Below are 21,348 nucleotides of genomic sequence, written 5' to 3'. Positions count from 1 at the left end.
GATAAGGGCTTAATCTCCAAAATTTACAGGGAACTCATACAACCTAAAAAAAGGAAGATAAACAAACCAATAAAAAAATGGGCAAAGATCCTAAATAGATACTTTTCAAAAGAGGACATACAGAAAGCCAAGAGACATATGAAAACATGCTCAGAGTCATTAATCATCTGAGAGATGCAAATCAAAACAACAATGAGGTACCACCTCACACCTGTCAGACTGGCTATCATCAACAAATCATGACAAGTGCTGAAGAGGATGTGGAGAAAAAGGAACACTTGTGCACTGCTGGTGGGAATGCAGACTGGTGCAGCCACTGTGGAAGACAGTATGGAGTTTTGTAAAAAGTTAAAAATGGGACTCCTATTGACCCAGTAATCCCACTTCTAGGAATAAAAATTTATTTTTAAAATTAAATGTGTTGGTGTGACATTGGTTAATAAGATTCAATAGGTTTCAAGTGTACATTTCTATGATACATGATCTGTATATTGCTTTGTGTACCCACCACTCAAAGTCAAGTCATCTTCCATCAGCATATATTTTGCCTCTTTTACCCTTTAGTACCCCCCACACTCCCCTTTCCTCTGGTAACCACCATACTGTTGCCTGTGTCTATGAGGTTTTTTTGTTTCTTTATTTGTTACTTTCATATGAAAATGCAAGTGAAGGTGGGAAGCTACATTTTGTCTTTGTATGGTTGGTAGAAAGGAGTGGCACAGAGTCTTTCACAGAGCTTTTTCATTTATAGGTTCTCAGCAGATGTTTATTAAAGTAAAATGAGCTCCAGAAACAGCAGTCAATAGCAGTGGAACATAAGAGAGAAAGGATTTTTTTTTTCATTTCCAGAATAAAAGAAATTCCTGAGAATGATTTACCTTTCCCAAATAATGACATTGGTTGAAATATCTGACCCTAGCTCTGACCTTAGCAATCTAGTGTTGAATACCGTATCTAGTTTGTTGAATACCGTACCTATAGGTTTAGCGCTATAGGTCTACTCAAAAGGCAGGCACTGGGGTGTTAGGAAGATCCTGCTCCAAGGCCGTGGCAACAAGCATTTCCTTGGTATCCCGAATTGAAATCACTAAATATGTTTTCCTATGTGAAACATGGTTTCTTCTGGTTATTGTGTTCTTTAACACTTGGGTCAGTAACATATTCTCTATATTAAGAGTTTAAAAGGTTTTAGTGAGCTGTTTTGGGAAACCATTTCCACAGGAAAAGTGTTGTCCATTTTAAACATTGACCGTACTGTGTATTTTTGGAACTCTTTCTGTTCTTACTTAGGAACTGGCTGTATTCTGATTCTTAATTGTGAGCTGGGGTACCTTCCTGCTTTATTTGGTTTTAATCATTCATGTTTTTGTTCCCTCTTCTATCTTGGAAATTATTTTATAGTTTTTAAATGTTTTGCTGTAAAACTTTAAAGGGTTTCTACATGTTATCTTCTGCTTTCCAGGAAATGCAAACACATACATTTTATAATTCAGTGGGAATAATTTAAAATGGGGAACAATACCCATTCATCACCTGCTTTTAACTTTTACTTTTGCTCAAGGGAGGATAGAACTTTCATGTAACACTCTAGGTCAGCAGTTCTTAACCTGTGCGTCGAGACCCCTTTGGGGGTCGAACGACCCTTTCACAAGGGTTGCCTAAGACCATTGGAAAACACATATATAATTACATATTGTTTTTGTGATTGATCACTATGCTTTAATTATATTCAATTTGTAACAATGAAAATACATCCTGAATATCAGATACTTACATTATGATTCATAACAGCAGCAAAGTTACAGTTATGAAGTAGCAATGAAAATAACTTTATGGCTGGGGGGCACCACAACATGAGGGACTATATTAAAGGGGCATGGCATTAGGAAGGTTGAGAACCACTGGTCTAGTACTTGGTGGGTACTAGTTAGACAATTATGCCCCCTCAGTAGTTATTTGGTTGCTGCTTTTTTGGAGGGGGGTGGGCAGAAAGTTTTTATTCTGGAGAGAACATGGCATTTGTTGACACATGTTTATTAGAAGGAGGATGTTATGACTTAAAAACTGAATTCCATGCTTTCCCCTCTTCTGTCATGTCCTGTGCAAAGAAATGGAAGACCCCTTATATTTCCTTTCTCCATGTGGTAGCACATTCTAGACTCTTAAATTCTCAGGAAACAGGCTTCTCCAGGGTGAGGCTTTTTAGTAGGAGATATATTGGGAACAACATATTAGGAATCAGGTTGGGCAGAGGGAGATGTGAGACTGATGTATTCATCACAGAAACCTCACCTGATCCCATGGCAGTGCTAGAGCTGCACATTGTTCTTCAGAGTTGTCTGCAAAGCAAGGTTTTCAGGCCTTTGCACCTCTGTGTCAGTCACACATTGGATGCAGCTGCTAAGGAGAAGGCACAGTCTTTTTATTTATTTACTAGAGGCTTGGTGCACGGATTCATGCACTGGTAGGGTCCTTCAGCCTGGCCTGAGCACTTTCACAATCCAGGATCCCTCAAGGGATGTCGGAATGCTGGTTTCAGCCCAGGCCTGCGGGGATTGGGCCAAAATTGGCAGTCCAACATCCCCCAAGGGATGTAGTAGTGTGCAAAGGGACAGGCAGCCAGGGCAGAGCCTGATCCGGGGCCAGGCTCCTCACCGCTCCTGCTCATCCCAGCCCGCTGTGGCTGCTGCTTCCGTTCAGTAGTGCTGCCCCACAGGTGGGAGAGGCTCGTCAGCCATGAGCCTGGCTTCTGCCTGAGAAGCGCCCCCGCTATGGGAGTGCACTGACCACCACGGGACAGCTCCTGCACTGAGCATCTGCCCCCTGGTGGTCAGTGTGCATAATAGCTACCGGTCACTTAGGCTTTTTTATATATAGATTGGGGTGACACTGGTTCACAAAACCATACAGGTTCCAAGTGTACAATTCAATAAAACATCATCTGCATGCTACATTGTGTGCCCATTGCCCTAAGCAAAGTCTCTCTCCATCCAGATTCCCCCCTTGCTTTGCCCACTTCCACCTAGCCACCATCCCTCTTCCCCTCTATAACCACACTGTTGATTGTCTCTATGTGTTTTGTATATGTTTTTGGCTAATCCCTTCACCTTTTTCCTTTTTTTAAAAAAAATATATTTTTATTGATTTCAGAAAGGAAGGGAGAGGTAGAGAGAGAGAAACATCAATGATGAGAGAGAATGATTGATTGGCTGCCTTCTGCACGCCCCCTACTGGGGATCGAGCCTGCAATCTGGGCATGTGCCCTTATCTGGAATCCTTGTCTGAGACCCTTCAGTCTGCAGGCTGACGCTCTATCCACTGAGCCAAACCAACTAGGGCCCCTACACCTTTTTTCATCCAGTCTTCCCTCTCCCTCCCCTTTGAGAGTTGTATGTTCCACGTACCAATGTGTTTGTTTTTATTTGGTTTGTCAGTTTATTTTATTCATTAAATTCCACATATGAATAAGATCATAGGTTATCTATATTTCTCTGACTGGTTTATTTCACTTGCATAATAATTCCAGGTCCATCCATGCTGTCACAAAAGGTAAGATTTTCTCCTTCCTTATGGCCATGTAGTATTCCATTGTGTAAATGTATCACATTTTCTTATCAACTCATCTATTAATGGGCACTTAGTAGATGACTTTTGTCATCTTGACTATTATAAATAATTCTGCAATGAATGTAGGGGTGCATATTTTCCTTCAAATTAGTATTTTGGGAGTCTTAAGATACATTCCCAGAAGTGAGATCACTGGGTCAAAAGGCAGTTTTCCATTTTTAATTTTTTGAAGAAACTCCATAATATTTCCATAGTGGCTGCAACAGTCTGCATTCTCACCAACAGTGGAAAAGTGTTCCCTTTTCTCCATACCTTTCCCAGTACTTGTTGTTTGTTGATTTATTGATGATGACAGCCATTCTGGCAAGTATGAGGTGATATATCATTGTGGTTTTAAGTTGCATATCTCTGATGATTAATGACTGAGCATTTTTTTCATATGTTTATTGGCCATCTTCTATATCCTCTTTGGAGAAGTGACTATTCAGGTCCTTTGCCCATTTAAAAAATATATATATATTGTTATTGATTTCACAGAGGAAGGGAGAGGGAGAACGAGATAGAAACATCAATGATGAGAGAGAATCATTGATTGGCTGCCTTCTGCATGCCCCCTGCTGGGGCTCGAGCCTGGAAACCTGAGCATGTGCCCAACCAGGAATCAAACAGTGATCTCCTTCTGGATCATAGGTCAACGCTCAACGACAAAACCACACCACCCAGGCCCTTTGCCCTTTTTTTCAACTGGATTGTTTGTCTTCCTGGTATTGAGTTGTATAAGTTCTTTATATATTTCAGAAATTAACCCTTTATCGAATGCATCATTGGCAAATATGTCCCCCCTATACAGTAGGTTCCTTTTTCATTTTACTGATGGATTCTTTTGCTGTGCAGAAGCTTTTCAGTTTGGTGTATTGCCATTTAAAAGAAAGTCCTTTGTTTACCTTGCCTTAGGACAGTGATGGCAAACCTTTTGATCTCGGCATGTCTGCATTTTAAAAAACCCTAACTTAACTCTGGTGTCGTGTCACATATAGAAATTTTTTGATATTTACAACCATAGTAAAACAAAGACTTCTATTTTTGATATTTATTTTATATATTTAAATGCCATTTAACAAAGAAAAATCAACCAAAAAAATGAGTTCGCGTGTCACCTCTGACACACGTATCATAGGTACGCCATCACTGCCTAGGAGCTATATCAGCATAAATATTGCTATGAGAGATGTCTGAGATTTTACTGCCTACGTTTTCTTCTAGGATTTTTAAGGTTTTTCAACTTACATTTAAGTCTTTTATCCATTTTGAGTTTATTCATGTGTATGGCGTAAGTTGATGGTCTAGTTTCATATTTTTGCATGTACCTGTCCAATTTTCCTAACACCATTTGTTGAAGAAGCTGTTTTTACTCCATTGTATGCTCTTGCCTCCTTTGACAAATATTAATTGACCATAAGGTGTGGGTTTCTTTCTGGGCTCTCTGTTCTGTTCCATTGACCTATGTGAGAAGGCACAATCTTAAGAAAAATGATTCTTTTTGGCTGAGAGCAATCCCCAGAGAGGATCTAACTGTGAATTTTCTGCCAGAGACACTACTGGCAGCAAGAGGAATGAGTGTTTTAGTTCCGAAAGGAGGATTCTGCCCTCTCACCCCCTCATCGGATACACTCACTTCACTAGAGGCTTACAGGTCATCCTACTACTGTCTCTTTCTTTTTCAAGTTTGGCTCAACAAGTAAATCAAGCTTGCCATCTTCTCACATGTGTTTGTTTGAAAAGATGGATTCTGATCTTGTTGTGTGAACTTGGTCATCGCTTAGTGCACAGGCAAACCTAACTATCAGCATGCCAAGATTTAGTTAGAATAGAAAATGTGATATTCAACTCAAACTTTGAATCTAGCTCGCTTTCTTCAATTTACACTTTGTCAAAAAGTCTTGCACTTTGAAATTAGTTTATCATTTTGAAATGGGCATACAACATATTTCATAAGATGGTTCTAAGGGTATTATGAGATTATCCCTGTAAAATGCTTCTTGACACATAGTTCCTCACACAATGTTGTTCAATAAATATTGGCTATTGTCTCTATCGTATTATGAATCAGTTTCTTTACTGCTACAATATAGTTACCAAAAAAAAAAAAAAATCAAGTGAGAAACCCTCAAAACATTTCAGTGGCATTTCTTTAGATCATGTAGCTGTCATTTGGCTGGTGGTCAACTGAGATGGGGCTTGGCTGAGTGGCTCTGCTGCTCTTGGATGGTCTCCACAAGGATCTGAGGACAGATTCTGCTCCACGTGTTTCCTATCTTCCTCCATGAATTTGAGGGCTTGCCAGGACTTGGTCTTCTCCTGGGGATGGTAGTAGTATAAGAGAGTTAGTCCAACTACTTAAATGACTTTCAGGCCTTCCATTACACTTGCTAACATTCCATTAGTCAAGGTAAGTCACATGAGTAAAACCAAAGTCAGGAGTGGTGAAATATACCCCACAACTGTTGTGGAGGGGGGCAGGGAGGGGACACTAAAAAGCCATATAACGAAGGGCATGGATAGAGACAGTTAAAGAATTGGGGCATTTAGGACACTCATGAATCGTCAATGACAACAACACAGAGCACTCAGGTGCTGTCTCACCCATAGCTTCATCCCGACTAAACTCAGCCTGAGCTCCTCCTATACCCACTGTTTGTAAGGAACTCTGTAACCTCTTATATTGTAACGTGTGAGCCATCTCCTCACATTAACAATTGCTTACAGCCTTCAACCAGTTTTCCTACATGATTCCCTGCAACTGACACTCGGCTTTCTCCTAATGTTGCAAATTCCTGTTTTAGGTTTTCCCTTTGAACTCATTTGCTGGCAAGTTCAGGCAGTATATTCTTTATACTCTTTATACCTTTATTCAAGATAATTGTTCTCTCACTATGACTCAATAGCATTTTTATGAATTGACATTTTCCACTTGTCTTATTCTCTTTTCTACTTAGCATCTCAAATTCACTTTGTTCCCGATCCAGCTTCAGAGTTCCAAATCCACTCACTCTTTTGTATTATGGCTATTGCCCTTATAATTTCTTAGAACTCCTTTCTGGGCTTCCAGAGTTAGGTGTTACTCTATTTTGTTTCCCACATCTCGGTTTCTCCTTTGTCTCATGTCCTGGAAACTTACTTCCTCTCACCCCATTTATATAAGCATTCTTTAAAGTTTTGTCCTTAGCATTCAACTCATTATTTTCCCCTTGATAATATAGTTTGTTCCCACAGGTTAAATGATAATCTCTAGTGTTTGAGTCTCAACTTCATGCTTTCTACATTGGCTTCCTTCCCAAAGTATGGTACTGAACTTTCAACAGCCTACTGCACTACACTACTTTACTGTCCACAACTGATCTGCATCTGTTTTGATGACCTCTATTTTCTTTCTTTGTTACTGTCTCAATTCCCCAGGATGTAGGATCAAGATTTGATATATTCAATTTATTTTAATATATTTAGTCCTTTCTATTCTAATACAAGTAAAACTTTCCCATGTATCATAGTGACCTGAAACCAATTTTACAAGTATCTATTTCCTGTGTAGATACTAAGCTCAGTAGATAAAAGTATAAATAAGACATGATCTCAAACTTAGAGGAACTCTATAGGCAAAGGCAGAAATTTAAAATTTGGCCATAAAGAAGAAGTAAATACTATTCTAGTGACATAAACAAATTCTATGGGACCACTAAGAAATGAGAAACTAATTCTGATATGGGGATATGTCAGAGTAGCCTTCATAGAGGAGGTAGCATTTGAGATGGCTCTGAAAGATGAATCAGACATATAGCATCCTTGATATTTAAAGATTTACAGTTTACAGGAGGAGGTTTCATATATTCAATTTATTTTAATGTATTTAATCCTTTCTATTCCAATCTAATTAAAATTTTCCACATCCCCATGTATCATAGTGACCTGAAACCAATTTAACAAGTATCTGTTATCTGCTTCCTCTATGCTAATCTTGCAAGGCTCAGTAGATAAAAATAGGAATAAGAAGATGTGGTCTTATATCTGAAGTATCTGAACATCAATGTTCATAATAGATGCTTGCTTGCCCATGCGAACATCAGTGACATTCCCTCTCCCTGCCTGAAGAAAAAAACAAAAAGATTCCTTCCCTAGTGCACCAATGTTTGAGGAAAACTTGCCTGGTTCTGCCTCCTGAGTCTGTCTCTTATTCTGACTCTTGGTATCAACCTTTAGATAGGTGCCTTGGACATTTTTCTTCTTCTTGTGTCCACTGTCACTTAATAGATTTCAATTCCCTTTGCTTCATGTCCTAAAGATGCTGATAAGAACAGGCTCCTGGAAATCCAGCCATTGGCCAAGCCTGAGACTTCTCACTTTGGTTTAGTATTCAGATAATTTTGAGAATAAGACAGATAGGTAGATACTACAAAATTATATGGCAGATGCCATTAAAGAATTCCACAGTGCCATGGGGATTTAAAAGGAAAATTCCTCACAAGTATGCCAATTTCTTCACAGATAACTCTGGATAGTCTTATGCTTATAGATTACTATTTTTGTATAACTATTATCTTTTTCTTGCCTTCCTCTTGGATATCTTAGAGGAGACTTGTGGGTGTATGAATAAGAATGTCTATGTATGTTTCTCTATGAAAGTATGCGAGTCTATCCTTCTTTTAATCTGTCTTTTGAACAAGGTGTGTGGCCAAAGATAATGTATGAGCCAGTCCTAATATTAACTGTGACATTATGCACACACCTATATGAGTCAGCAATTCTGTGGGATCTGAGTTCGTGCTTGATGCTCATGTTTCTGTGACTGGACTGGGCCAATCTGAATCTGAGCTTGCTTCTTTCTGTGTGTGAATGGATCTAGTCAAATGCTAAAGGAAAAAGAGTAATGACTTTAGGTTAGCGGCATCTGTAATAGAAAAAAATAAAATAAAACCAGGTTCAGTGTTAAGAAATAGTGCATGTTGGTGAAATGGATAGGCAGAAAAGCCTGGAATAGCTTTGAGTTCACACCAGGATGGATTTGAAAATGGAATTCCCTGTTGTCCAGGAGCCAAAAGCAACAGAACTAGGCTGGGGTTGAAATGAGAAATTTTTTTCTGTGTTACAAGTTTTCTCAGGGACTCAGTATTAAAACAGGTAATTAGATTTTTTGTTTTGTTTTGTTAGATCTCAAAAGAATTGCTTTGAATTGGATTTCCTAACCTATCATTTTCCAGAAATGCATTTTCCATTGCTATTTTGTAGTAGGACTACATTTGAATTAAATAAAGTATGTGTTTTATCCAGAAATTGCAATGGTAAGTGCCTGGTCAAAATATATATTAAAGCTTAAAGCTCCAAATATAGAATGTTCAATGTAAAAAGAACTGGACTGATTTATAAAAAAGTTTGACAACAGTCTATGATCATGAAGGCTTTAAAAGTAATAACGATAAGTAACAAATATAAATATCATCACATTTTCACAAATATGAAAAATTTGTAAACAGAAAAACAACAACTTCCATAAAGATGATACTAGAGTAATTAAAACTACTGGACCTTAGTTTGTCATTTTTGTTGAAAATAGTCCTGACATAATCTTCAAAGCTTTAAATGTGCCTCCCAATCTCAATATTTGCACATATTTAAAAGAGCAGCAGGATTACAGGATTCTATACTCCAAGGACAGTTTCTATTATGTAATTATTTAAATAATTATGAGCTATTTAGAGAGAGAAGCATTTTTGGAATATAATTACTAGTAGAACAATATTGACATATGGGAAAACAGAGTTCACATACATTAGAATGTGTTGAAAATGCTGTTCTTAATGAAGCATTTTAATACAGTAATGGAATTATTTAATGAAATAAATTTTAATTACATGTATTACTATAATTCTTTATATTTGTTAGAGAAATTAAATTCTAAAGCTCTGTTTAACCAATAAAACTAACACTTTCTTTAATCCCTTAACTAGAGGCCCGGTGCATGAATTCATGCACAGGCAGGGTTCCTCAGCCTGGCTGGTGATTGGGGCCCATCAGGGCCATTGGGCCTGGCCAGCCAGGGGGAGGGACTATAGGAGGTTCTGTGGGAGTGCACTGACCACCAGGAGGCAGCTCCTGCATTGAGCATCTGCCCCTGGTGGTCAGTGCGTGTCATAGTGACTGGTCGACTGGTCATTCGGTCAACCATTCATAATGGTCACTTACGCTTTAATATATATAGTTGTATTTTAGGAATCTGAGAGAACAGCTGTTAAAAATTTTAAAGCCTAGGTAAATGGCTAAAGAGTAGAAACAGAAGGATTACTTTCTGATATACATATTTATTTAACACTAGCTATGTTTTTCTAAGGATACAATTCTTAACTTTGAACTTTTGGGAGGCAATAGATTGTAATTGGACATGAGCAGCTTTGGAATTGAACATAAATTGGTTTGAGCTGTGAGCTTTTGGTAAGTTACAAACTTGTAAGTTACAAGTTTCTCTTTCTACATCTAAAAAAATGGGGAAACTAATATCTAATTTTTGGTGTTAAGGTGTTCCATATAATATCAAATGTTGTTTCTACTACACAAGATGATCAATATAAATTGTTCCAATTATTTCTCCTATAAATAAAGCAAAAATATAATTGATTAGTAGCATTGTTACTCCTCAAATACTATTATTAGCAATAATTTTCATTTATTGAGCATCTGTTATATAATTTGAATTGGGACAGTGGCTTTATATACACCTATTGAGCATCTACTAAGCACTTAAGCTATTTGATCTAGCTACTTTATATTATACTAGAGGCTCAGTACACGAAATTTGTGCACTCGACGGGGGGGGGGAGGCACCTCAGCCCAGCCTGTGCCCCCTTGCAGTCTGGGAGCCCTCGAGGCATATCTGACTGATGGCTTAGGCCCTCTCCCCATGAGAAGCAGACATCTTTAGTGCTGCCACGGAGGCGGGAGAGTCTCCTGCCACTGCCGCTGTGCTCTCCAGCCATGAGCCTGGCTTCTGGCTGAGCAGCGCTCCCCCTGTGGGAGTACTATACTGGCTCTCTGACATCCCCCGAGGGGTCCTGGATTGCGAGAGGGTGCAGGCCAGGCCTAGAGACCCCACTGGTGCACACTCAGGGCTGGGAAGGGATACGGGAGGTTGGCCATCGGGGAGGGACTATAGGAGGGCTCTGGCCTGACTCACTCAGCCCCCATTGGCCAGACCCCAGCAGCAAGCTAACCTACCAGTTGGAGGATCTGCCCCCTGGTGGTCAGTGCATGTCATAGCAAGCAGTTGAGTGGCATTAGCATATCATTAGCACATTACTCTTTGATTGGACAACTAGACACTCATCATAGTAGGCTTTTATTATATAGGATTCTTTAGATATGATTTTAAAATCAACTTTTTTGGAAAAAAATTTTAATGCAATTATGTAGATGAGAAATTCATATTTGGCTGGAATAGTACTGGCTTCTATGATGGAAGACTTAAAGTGTAATAGACCTTTGGAAGCTTTATCACTTCCACTATCTCATTTGAAATCACATCCTTTGTAGTAACTAATAAATATTTCAGTAGTCCCAAGTAACAGCTGAGAGAACAAAAATTAAGTTACATTGTGGCTTCCTTGGTTTGGTTTATCTCAGTAATTGTTGGAGTTGTGACTTTAGCTTTTTTTAACGTTAATTCAAGTTCTTTCCCTTATATCATATTTTCTCTCTATGTTGATGAAGGGTAAAAACATATTTTAAGGATAATGCTGACTAATTTTTATCTGCTTTTCTAAAGATCAGGCAAAGGGGTAAGTCTGTAAAGTAGTAAAGAAGGACTTTAAGGTTTGAGATAAAAATTTTGTTTTTACCATCTGTGAAACATCATGATGGAACTATTGAGGGTTATTTTCCGAAGATTTAAAAATATGTACTAGTAAAAGTATATAACTATGTTGAAGGAAGTTGTGATGAGAATAGGCAAAATGATTCATCCAAGATGTTTTCCTGGCTAAAGATTATAAGATTTTCCATCATGTATATTAACTAATATTCTTAAACTTTTCTCCATACCCATGGATACAGATTTTGTTTGCCTTTCTCTCCTACATGTTGTCCACCAGAACTTGTGCACCTGCACACTACACCACAGACACACAAACAGAACCTTTTTAAAAATGGGTAATGGTAAACCATAGCAGCTCCTAGATTGTAAGTCCTGCATTAGTGATGTTTACCCATTACTCAGAACAGTGCTCTCTGATGAAGAGATGATAGAACAGATGGGCAGAGGCAAACTGGACTGCTCAAATACTTAGAGAATGAACTTAACAAGCCTAATACTTGTGCTGTGATTTCCACAGACTACTCTCAGCTAAAGCAGGAGTTGGCCACTTTGTTTCTCTTTCATCCAATAAGGTAGAGATTTTAACTCTTGGCACACACATAGTAGGTAATTGAACCACTTGGGTCACAAGATGGAATGGGAGTTTCTATTAATGCCATCCTTAGGTTGTATTTTCCTCTGTATCCTGTGGACTGAAGTCAATAATTTTCTAAAAGAGGTTGCAAGTTTAGCTATTACTTTCTTGATGACTTGACTTATCTCTATAATCAGTTATCAACTCACCTGCCTTAAGTATGATTATTAAATACTAGAGGCCCAATGCACAAAATTTGTGCAAGGGGCTCGGCCCTCGCAGTCCCAGCTTCGTCTGGAAGGTTGTCCAGAAGGATGTCTGGAAGGACATCTGGAAGGTCATTTGGTTGTCTAGTCTAATTAGCATATTACACTTTTATTATTATAGATTTCCTATACTGATCAATTTATTTGGAAGATACCATTTGAGAGTTTGGAAAGGATAATGGACATTTTAAAGGTTTTTTTTATTACTGATAAAAATTTCTATTTGTTGACATAATAGTATATTTATAAAAACAAGTGAAAACTATAAAATGTGAAGAGGAATAATTATTCTGGCAATATTTTATGTTAAATGCTACTTCTTTTTCAGATGACTATTAGTGATAATCCAGGGTTGGTATATTCTCAGTACTTATAGGATCTGCTTAGATTCTCTACTAAGTAGAAATTTGTGGCATTTAACTACTACATTCCAAAAAGAGCTTTTGCAAAAAAATGAATACTGAAAGTTTTGTGTTTCATAGATATATCTGTTTTGAGTTGTTACTTTTCACTGGAGGGGATTTTCACGTTACATTTAGTTAGCTCTATCTTTGAAAATTTACTTAGAATTCAGGACATAGTGTTTCTGGCAGTGATTATGCCCAGAGTGTCCTGGAGTGATTTAAAAAAAAAATGTTCCCTCCTACTTGTAATCTCAAGCATTTAATTGATTACTCACACCTCCTTTTCAACCCTGATACAACTTCTGTCTGATAGAGAGTAATCTGCATATTGATGGTCTTAACAGACTTTAAAGAATACACATATCTCATCTTTCTAGTTTTTGTCCCTGTTAATATCTGCTCCATTTATTATGATTTCAATGTGACAATTAGTTTCTTTTAATAATTCCGTTCCATTGACCTAAATGTATACACATACCCCTTCTGTATGTGTTCTTTTAGCTTTATTTTGTTTTCAATTGCTTTTTTGTTTACTGAATATTTAATCAAGTGTAGGTCAACATTATTTGTTTGTTTTCTGTAATTTTGAGCCTATAGGGCAGTGATGGCAAACCTTTTGAGCTCGGCGTGTCAGCATTTTGAAAAACCTTAACTCCGGTGCCATGTCACATATAGAAATTTTTTTGATATTTAAATATCAAATATCAAATTTTTTTGATATTTAAATAGCTTTAACAAAGAAAAATCAACCAAAAAAATGAGTTTGCGTGTCACCTCTGATGTCATAGGTTCGCCATCACTGCTATAGGGTCTACACTTACATAAGGGAACACAAACTATTAAAAGATATTGAGAAATTCTAACTTATTCAAAGAAAACTTTAGATAATTTTAACCAAGGCTCCCAGCTAGCATAAATGACTTCAAGTCAACCTTAATTTACTCAGTGTTGACTTTAACGCAAGATGTATTTGGATTCTATTTGATGCATCAAGAGTCTATTATATTTCAATTTTTTATAAAAGAAATAATCATCTATAGATTAGATACCATTCTTTTAAGAATTATAATGAGTTTCCAAAGAGCCTCTATCATTCATAAATTATTCACTCTGTGGTGCTTTACTAAAATCATATGTCTGTGTCATATAGGTAACTTGGCATTAAAATGACAGTACTGCAGTTAATGCTGTGTATATGTATGCCGAGTGAACATAACCAGGAAATATGCACTCTAAGTGATGTGCTCAAATGCAAAACTAAGAAATATTGTCCCTGCAAGCTTGTCAGTGTTGTGCAGGACGCAGTCTCATTTTTCTAATTTATGCTGCTGGTCTATAGCTTACATTGGAGTTGACAGTACATATTTCAGAGAATATAACATAAAACGGTAAGCTATTTCTCTTTAAAGGAACAATTTAATGTTTTAGTTGGCATAGGTGCTGAAAAGTCAAAGTTCTGAGCAGGACCAGGACAAAGGTAAAAATAGTTAAACTCAAGAATTGAGAAGAATCTGAGATTTTCCTATGTTTGCAAGCTGATGGACAGCTTACCACAAGTTCACAGATACTGGCAGGAGTCATGAAACTCCTCAGCCAGAGACAAAAGACTTTATTACTCTTAGTAATAGCAGCAGCCAGAGAGCCATCATTTTTTGTGTCAGCGCCTTCAGTCCCAGTTTGCACAAGGAGACGTGAAGAGGGCCGGGGGCACTTGTACATTCATTGTGTTGTATTATAGGAGAGAAACACCAAACCAAATCTCTTATAATGGCCAGTAAGCAGCTGTGGAGAAATACATTCTTTGTATTATCCAAGATTGTTTGCTGTACAAACATCCTTGAAAAATAGTCTGGAACATAGAGCAGACTACATGCCTCTGTTTTTAAGACATGTAGAGATGGAAGAAACCTATGGAAAATTGACACCTTCAAAAATAAAACCATGAGCCCTTGGCCCAGAAGAGTAGCTACTTCTTGCCTAGGTTTATTAGTTCTAGTATCTTTTCTGAAAAGAAAATTTCTCTGAATAGTACCTGGTAAAAGAACTCACCCTTATTCCCCCATCTCCCACTTACTCTTTAACCCATCTCTGTTGGAACTGATTTCACCTGTACCAGAAATGACCTCTTTGAGAGTGGACATAGTATTCAGCCCTCATCTTTCTTGGTCTTCAGTAACAATTGATAGTACAAAGTAATTCTTCCTTTTTGAAACAAAGTCTCTTTTTGGCTTCTGTTAAACTACACCTCTCTCTCCATGACTACATCTCAGTTGCCTCTGTAGCTATCTTTTCCCTTAAAAATATTGGTAACTTTTGGAGTTCTCTTCTTTTTTTTACACATTCTTCCTTATGTGACATCACAGACTTGATAGAGCTGATTGCATTCATATTTATATCTCAAACCTAGACACTTTCCTGAATCCCAGACCCAAATTACCATTTAGATATCTTTTTTGATATTTTTATTTAGATGTCCACTGGCATCCACATTCATCAAGTTTAAAATTCAGCTTACCATCTTTCTTGGTCCCCTAAACCTACATCTCCTCATGTGCTACTGTCTTATCAGTTGATAGCACCATTCTCCCAGTTTTCCAATTCAGATGGTGCTATCCTTGATTCTACTTCTCCTGTATCTTCTGTGTGCATATTTGTCCATGCCCTGCTGATTTTGCTATCCAGTTACCTCTCCATATATTTCTATCGTCCTCACTGTAACTACTTTAACGCAAGCCACCCTCATTTACTGTTGCTAACTCAAATATGTTAAGATTCCTCACATTCAGTCTCTTTGACTCCAGGATTACCTTGTTCAAATTTACTCTCTATCCATAACCAGAGAGATAAAATGCCAATCTGACCTTGTCACTTACCTAATTAGACCACTTTCTTGAGTTCACTAGGGCTTGAGATAAAATTCAAATCTTTTCCCAAGAAATGAGATAAAATAACTTGAAATTTGACCCTGATGATCTCTTCTGCCTTGTTTCTGACCAGTTATTAGTAAATCCATATCTATATTCTCTCTCTGTTCCTAAAAAAAAAGTCACTTTCTGTGTTTTACCTTAGGAGTTTTACACATGCCGTTGCCTTTGTTGGAAACTGTCTCACTTGCCTATTGAACCAAATATTAAGTCCTTAGGGGAATATTTGCAGATTAATCTTCACTGGCCTAGGTGCCCCCATAGCATCCTTTGCCGCCTTTCTCTGAACACTCATCCTTCTAGAAAACTTGTTGCTAGTTTAAATTCTGCCTCTCCCTCTGCGCTATTAGCTCCATATTATATTCTCTAGGACTGCAGGCTATTCTGAGCTGATAGAAGACTCTCAATAACTATTTTTGAATGTATGAATAAATGAAAGTAAGATCAAGCTCTCTTCAGTGTGAATTATATCTTTATCTTGACAGGCCCAGATATCTCCATTTTTTAGTATAATAGAAAATGATACCTCTTATATAACAGGAATTATGCACATGTAAAAATGGAGGACTTTTTTTCACAGAGTTTTATATATTTGTATGGGTACGTGTTTGACTCAGCTAAACAACATCAGTAATATATTCTGGCATTATGGCCCACAGAAAGCTCTCAATAAATATTATAATTTTAATGAATGAATGAAAATGAGAGCTAGCTTTTGTCACAGTGAATTATGTCTTTTTTATGACAGACCCAATTGTATCTGCTTTTCACATAATGCAATAATGATAGCATTTCTAGAATAGAAATTACACACATATAACAATGGGGGCCATTTTCTCAAGGGCTTTGATGTGTGTGCCTGTACTTTTCTCCGAGCTACACAATGCCAATGATAGAATTAGGAATCATATAGGTAGATAAATGGATATTATCCATTGTATACAGTGCTGAAATTATGTAACCATTTTCTCTTTGAGGGTATTCATGTACATACTTAATGGAGACTTGTTTTTTCAGGATAAGGTTCTGCTAGGGTAGGTACATTCCTAAATAGAAGTTGCATTTCCCTTTGAGTATATCCTCAATGCCTTACAAAATGAAGTATAACTTCATCCTCTCACAGAAGAGTTAGCAATCTTATTTTTTTTTCTGCTGCTGCTTCCTTCTCTCTCTGATGAGTCTGTTGTTCTTATAGTCTTCTTATGTGTAGAGTAGGGGAGTAGTGAGCCTCTCTTTCTTCATCATTGATAGAGAGCACCTGTAGTTGTATCATACAGTGGAGCAGAACCTATGGGGGTGGGAGGTGAGGTGTTCCCGAAGTGGCATCTCTTAAGCTCACAAGAAATTGCCCTACAGTAAATGAAGTACTGAAGTACTGATATAAAAGGTTATTGTTATGCCTATAGTATTCTGAAGGAGAAACCCTTTGAGATGATACCAATTAAGCAAGCCTTTAGCTAGTCTCAGTGATTGGAATACATGTGATCTCTTCATCATATTTTGTTCTGTTTATTGTAGATTTCAGTGTTGTGTATTCCTTGGGAAGTGTGCCTTGCATTTTCAGAGGATCTGCTTATTTGTTTGGTTCTATTCCAGAGCACATTCTGTGCTTTCCTTTTTAGAGACAGTGGCAATATTTGTTACATTTGATTATTATTGCTTTGTAGATGTGCTTGGTTCAAAAAAAAAAGTGCTATTATTGCCTCCCAACTTTATTTTTAGCTTAACAGTATTCTTGCATCTTGCCTAAAGCCTTCTTTCAGTGCACAGGCTTATATAATGTTAAAAGGCAAATAAAGCTGAAAAACTCCTCCTATATTCTAAGTGGAATATGTCTGCTATTAAAAGAATATAACTGCTATTAAAAGACTAAAGTGTCTTTTGAAAATGTGCATATAAGAAAGCCTATTGATTCTCTGAGGGGACTATCACAGGTAAGCTTTCGAATATAATAAAAAATGTGTAACATTACATAAATAAAAATACTTTTCCCCACAATAGTTGTTCCTTTTATTTTAAAAATTGTGTTTTATCAAAAAATTATTTTTTCTTTACATTTTACTTATTTTTCACTTGAACCTCTCTTTTTCTTAGCTTCAAGCTTACTTTATAGAATGAAATTACTTACTACTCTCCCTGTAGTTGTAGTGATTGTAAATTTTGGCTTTGGAATCTGGACTTGCTCAGCACAAAGGGCTGATTTTGTCTTTCCATCGCTCTAGTATGAAATCACTCCTATAGATTGTTTTTATGGAAAAATATTTAGTTAATTTTTTATTTATTTTTAAGAGAATAACAATGTTTATTAAGGATCATTTTATTTCTCATTTTGTTTTTTCTCGGCAATTTATTGAACTTGATCATTTATGAGGACCTTGCATCTAGAGTTCTGGTTAATAATTACACATATCCAGCATGATATCCTTCAAATAATAGAGAGTGGTCATATAACTCTTCCTAATTGGCAAGAGAAGAGTGAAGAAAAGCAAGTAATATTAATAATAGCAATACTTATGCATATAATATTTACTGTAAGATATATTTTCTCACTTAAAAATACAAGCATTACCTCCACTTTATAGATGAAGACATTAAGGTTCAGTGAAGTTAAATGACTTTTATAAGTGCACAGAACTATAGAGTGGTGTTATAAAGAATGGTGAAGAGAATGACTACAACATTACACTCTTCAAGAAAGCATGAGAGCTTGTCCACAGTTTAATGATAGTCTAGTTTCTTTTTAAGAAGCAGAAATTACTATTCATTTTAGAAAAAACACATAGCAAAACTTTTAGTTGTTTACTAATTGAGATAAATATAGCCGGTTCTAATTTGTACCAATTTTAGCAAAGTATTTTGTGAACGATGTTTATACAACTAAAGCATGAAACAGGTTTTGGGCAGGGGGATGGAGTGGGGGTAACTGTTAAAGTATTATAGAAGTTCAAACTTTAATGTGAAATACTGGCATTTGGATATAAAGCACTGAGTGTCTTTCAGCTGGCTGGCACTAAGCACTCAAATATGAGTTAGTATCCTTAACCCTCACGTGTTTTCAGCCTGCACCGTTCTCAATTCATTATTAGGTTGTCTATCACCCTTACACTTTCATTCATCTTTATCCTTCACTATTCTCTCATCATTATTTTCTCTTTGTTTACTTTAGTAGCAAAAGGCCCAGTTAACAAAACACTGCCTGACATCCCAGCACTAACATGAATTTCTTTTCCTTTATGCATCATGGAATGATTTTGACTCTGGGGAAAAACACACACACTCTGGGGGGAAAACTCATAATAACAAAGCCAGTTTGGGTGCCTTTGCATTTACTTATTACAATGATGCTTGTGTCAGGAAATGGAAGATATATTTACTTAAAAAATAAAGGGAATTATTGAAAATACTCTTACAAATTTTGGCTTTTTAAATAACTAGAGCAGTGATGGTGAACCTATGACATGCGTGTCAGAGGTGACACGCAAACTCATGTTTTTTGGTTGATTTTTCTTTGTTAAATGGCATTTAAATATATAAAATAAATATCAAAAATAGAAGTCTTTGTTTTACTATGGTCGCAAATATCAAAAAATTTCTATATGTGACATGGCACCAGAGTTAAGTTAGGGTTTTTCAAAATGCTGGCACGCCGAGCTCAAAAGGTTTGCCATCACTGAAATAGACGAAGAGAGAGTTAAAAGTTTGTTGTTACAATGGAGAACTAATATATTAGTTATTAGAGTGATTTGGCTGGTCAACTATGCGATTAGACCAGTGATTTTCAACCTGCGTTCCACATGTTTTAAAAAATTCAATACCTGTTTAGTCAGGGGCACTGACCTCTTTTCCCTTAGATTGTCAAATTAAAAAGATGACAATAGCCAATACAATAGCTGTCTGGTATGAATGGGTCAAAATAATACCTATTTTTGTCAGATTGGCAAAAATATATTTTTAGTGTGCCACAGAATTTTACTAATTAGTTTATGTTTGCCACAAGATAAAAAAGATTGAAAATCACTGGATTACAGTAACACTGTTTGATTAAAAAATAACAAAAACTTGCATTTAATGATCAAAGAGACTAATTATGGGGATAATTAAATCTAGCTATAGGAAAAATAATCAAATAATATCTCATCATATAATATCTTACATAGTGCTTTAGTCATAAGTGCATGCATTTTATCTCCCTAAATGAATCATAACCCCCTTGAAGATAGCAATTATAATATTTAGCATTTATCAAATATGTCTTTTATACAGCATTCTCCCAACACATGTACACTGAATAAATGCATTCATAAATCTAGCCAGAAAAAACTTCAAACTTATTGTCATGAGAGGATTAACCTAAAGAATTCTGTTTAGATTTATCAAGCATCGAATAAAGACCAGGCATGATATTAGACACAGGTAGTCCTTTCCATTTCTTATCTCTTTTGAATCTCATAATAATCCTACAATGACAGCACTATTATCATCATTTTATATATTGGAACATTGAAGCTCAGAGAGGTTAAACAGTATGCCTGGGGCCAACAGATGAAAGAAAAAGAGCGGACATTTTTTACATAGGCCTTTGACTCCAAAACTTTGGTGTTTGTTTTTTTTTTTTTTTCAGTCACACTATTAAATAGTGCAAAGAAAATACCACTAACAATCTGGGATGCTTAAGCCTTTAAGGGACTGTGTGTGTGTGTGTGTGTGTGTGTGTGTGTGTGTGTGTGTTTCTAATAAATTCTAATGACAAATTCACTTTGGCAGATCAACAAAATCTAATTTAGAAGAGTCAATCAAGAGTTATTTTCACTTGCTAATTAACAACTCTTTTGCTTTTTAGACAGCAGAGCCAAACCAGTGACTAGAAAGCTATTGGTCTAGAATACACCTGGACATAGCTGTCAGCAGCTTTCACTTTGAACACAAAAGAAAATTATTGTGAATTTGTCCCTATCTAATTAACAACATTTTACAAAATGCATCTCTCTCAGTATTGCATCAACTGTCAATCACTTTACTAAAGAATTAAAGTATTTCAAGCACATTATGAAAATTATGGGTCGTTAAACAAGGTTTCATTTTTAACTTTCTGCCTTAGGTACTCATTTATTGTTAAGTTTTCACTCATTTACTCATTGATTTATTCAGTAGCTATTATTGTGCACTTACTATATATGTATTCAGTCTTCTACTCATTTCTTAATTAGATAGAATAAGAAAGCAAATAAATGTACCATTCTGAGGACAGATAGAGTAAAAATTGTTCCTCTAGAAGGGACTAGAGTACTTGGATGAGGACTACTAACTCCACAAAAGAATTTGAGAAGGTTAAGCAGTCATTAATATTCTCATGATTTTAATATGTTCTAATTTGATTCAGGCTATTTTTATATCCTCCCCTCCCTCTTTGTTTTATTCCCTATGTGTCTCCTTTCCTCCCTTTACTAATATGTTTTGAGTGTTACTGTGTCCTAGGCACTGTGGTAAGTGTTGAAGCTATACAAATAAATAATAATACTCCTTGTTCTCAAAGATTTCAAAATCTCTTTAGGGAGACTTGACAGATGAGCAGATAATTACAATATAATGAGGAAAGTGTGTAATAGTGATATGGAAAGATATGAATAGCTTTCTGTAGGAGAATAGAGTAGCAAACACCTACTCTACTTTGGGGAGATGGAAACCAGAGAGGTGATGCTTATGATGGATCTTGTATCTAATGATTATTCTTTAGGAAAAGAAGGATGATAATGTCAAT

General features: G+C 36.5%; 1 long non-coding RNA gene across 1 annotated transcript; it reads left to right on the top strand.

Moving 5' to 3' along the window:
- Positions 1–12,381: 12,381 nt before the first annotated feature.
- LOC107185143 lies at positions 12,382–20,516 on the top strand. Its single transcript, XR_001516062.1, has 3 exons — positions 12,382–12,455; positions 17,962–17,982; positions 20,431–20,516. It is a non-coding gene; the product is annotated as an uncharacterized LOC107185143 (long non-coding RNA).
- Positions 20,517–21,348: the final 832 nt, after the last annotated feature.

The sequence above is a fragment of the Myotis davidii genome, unplaced genomic scaffold, assembly GCF_000327345.1.
Source record: "Myotis davidii unplaced genomic scaffold, ASM32734v1 scaffold488, whole genome shotgun sequence".
NCBI lineage: Eukaryota > Metazoa > Chordata > Mammalia > Chiroptera > Vespertilionidae > Myotis > Myotis davidii.
The sequence above is the reverse complement of the archived record's forward strand: the minus strand, read 5'-3'. Positions and strand labels throughout refer to the sequence as shown.